Raw genomic sequence first — 3,121 nt, forward strand, 5'->3', positions numbered from 1 at the left:
CTGATGTAGATATAGCGGCCGGTATAGGTAGCCAAAAACACAAAAAGAGTTTTCTTATCTTTTGTTTATATTCACACAGATGGTCACCAAGTGTAGTGACCTTTACCGTTTGTTTATCGTTTTTAGCTAGGTAGGAAGGTAAGTGTGTATGTTAAAATGGTTCAGTCACAAAGTGATATTCTGAGTAGCGACTGTTTTTAGTAAACTTTTGAATAAGTATGACTTCTAAAAAGCGAAAATCGTTTCAAAATTGAAAAATTGTGAAAACTATACATACATGTCTGTATGTCTTTATCTTTGCCTGTAACCGACTTCCGGATATAACGACGAAATTACAGTGATCCGTTTGTCGTCGTTATACCCAACATCCATTGTATTTCCAAAATTAACGTAGATATTTTTTTAGTGTATTTTTCGTAGCGACCACTTGTGATTCTTTCGAAATTCGATGTAAAATTTCAGACTAGGTACTACGTCTTTATTTCTAGTGCATGCGTGTGTATGGATCTTCGTTCTTTGTCGAACATGCTTGTTGTTATCAGGACAAGTTCTTATCCTTCCGGAACCATTAGTAGTTTTACTGTTCTTATTGTTATCTGACCATAAAAGTTGAAGTTCAGTCCGCCCCTTCAAGCACATAATACCTACCATAGGATGTGGGTATTCCTTAATTAGTTACCGAACATAATTATACGTCGGTTTCTTACTAGACAAACGGACAATTGGTCGATCCGATAAAGAAGCACCTGCTTCGCTACTGCTGCTTAAGTTGCTCCGAGACCTATTTGTTCTAGGAATTAATGGCAGGATAATGCAGACGATGAAATGAGGAAAAAAGCTAACAGATGTCAAGGAACCAATCACTATATACCGTCGCTTTCTGTTACTTTTCTTATTATCATGAAGTAAAGTAATGTACGAAACGTCTCATTATAAGAAAGATTTATGTATTGATATACATTAGACTGTTTCAAAAAAATCGATTTATTTTTTTTTTCTTAATTATATCGAAAATCTTGTTGAAAATGGTAAAAAAAAGATACTGTGAAAGTTAGATCTCTTAATATTAATATTAAGAGGTGCCGCATCGTAAATTTCAATTTCCCATTTAAATAACATGGGAACGATGTTCTCTTGGATTTTGGAATTTTTTAACTCTCGTTAGAGTTAATATTTTAAAATGATCAAAACAAATTTTTATACAAAATTTAACGCTCTACAAAAAAGGTCTCTTACAGTTTTTTGATATATTCATTTTTTCAAAAGTTATTTAACGTTAAAGTTGGATTGGTTTAAAATTTTTACATTTTTCTTAATTTCCGACGCAACCATCAACTTTATGGGAAAATTTTATGAGACATTTTTTGTAGAGAATTTAATTTCCTATAATTTATCTCTCAAAAAGTTTTTGATATTTTTTGAAGATCATAAGTTACCTGCAAAAAAAAAATGTAAAAATTTTAAACCAATCCAAGTCAGTCATATTCATACATACATATTCCTTTATATTTTTATAATTGAACAGGATCGTACAATTATTTTCAATCTTCTTTTTAAACGAGAAACTCTCGAAATTTTTATTTAATGAGATTAAAATTTACTGGTGGGAAAATTGAACGAAAGTTTCTGAATTCTGTTGCACGGTGTGTTTAATTTTGATAGGAATAACAAACAAATAGAAATTTGTTCTGGGCAGAGAGGTTGTTAGTAGGGTCGTGTCGTGCCGGCTACCGAATTTTTGTTTGCTCATAAGTAGACCGTCGGTGTTACTTCGTAAATTAATTCGGATCTCGACCAAACAAGAAGGGTCTGTCACGGGTCTTAACCGAGCCGCTGCTGTGCGCTTTCAGCCCGGACAGGACACGACGCGACGCTAGAATTTTCGAGATTTATTTCGATTAGAAACAGATTTAGTGGGCGACATATTCCCAGCGAGCAGGTCCGGCTCGGGCAGTAGATAATATGTACACAGCGTAACACCGTGCGCATACATAATAAAAATTTTTGTTAGGAAAGCAATAAAGCACGTTGGCCAACGTAACACAACAATCTTCCTCTGCTATCGTGCTATCGTTTCGGTAAAAGGTGCGTGTATATATAACTATATAAATATATATATATAGGTACCTAATATTTTTCTAAACATGTCTGCCGCATGATTAAAAAAGGATCGTAAATAAACAGGGCAACCTCTACATCTTGTACATGTTAAAAAGCGACTTGTTATGCCGAAAAAACAATCCACGATAACACATCTACAAAAGAAAAACATACCCCGAATGTCAAGGAAATTGTTTTGAAAAAGAATCTTCTTTCGTTAATAATAAACATGACAGAGAGAGTGAAATACGTCATGTTCTTGTGGTAGGGGAAACGCTAAATGAAGCTAACATGTTTCTGAATAGATAGATATATAACCCAAGCCACGCCGATTATTTCGTGTTTTATTCAAATGGATGATTATTTATAGCCCTGGCTGTAGTAGATTGGCAATTTAATAGGTCATTCTCGAGAAGAAAGTAACTGTTAATATTCTTTATCGAACTGTAGAAGAATTTTCAACATTGAACTAAAAAAATAAAATGTATTGGGACCGTCACATTGGGAGGAGCCTAAAAACATGGCGCCGATTAGGGAAAATTTATCGTAGTTCCTATAGTGTACCGTGCAATTTCCAAGTTTTTTAATTACGATAAAATGATAAGTATTGACACAATATGTGATTGGGCTGACACAAAGCCTCGGAAAGGAAATTTCGTTGAAGGTGAGCGTGTTTTTAATGCCAATCACATTATAAAATTCGGAAATAACAAATCCGGAAGCTAGCCTTCAAATTCCGTCAAGTTTACTGCCTACTTTTTACAAACTTCGGATTTAAAAAGTGATTCACGTTATATAATTGGTGAGGTGATTCTGGGTGATTTAAGCAATATCATATCAATGACTTGCACGTGCAAAGCCGATTTAAGAGAACGTTGCAAACACATTATTGCAACTTTGTTGTATTGCAGCAGGTAGGTTCTTAACCTCAAAATACTTATATCGTATCATTAGAATTGTGTTAAATCAATTACACAGGAATAAATAATTTCTCACTTTATAATTTTAGTATGATTCTAGT

This window comes from Agrilus planipennis, unplaced genomic scaffold (assembly GCF_000699045.2).
Source record: "Agrilus planipennis isolate EAB-ADULT unplaced genomic scaffold, Apla_2.0 scaffold40, whole genome shotgun sequence".
In the NCBI taxonomy this organism is placed as follows: Eukaryota; Metazoa; Arthropoda; class Insecta; order Coleoptera; family Buprestidae; genus Agrilus; species Agrilus planipennis.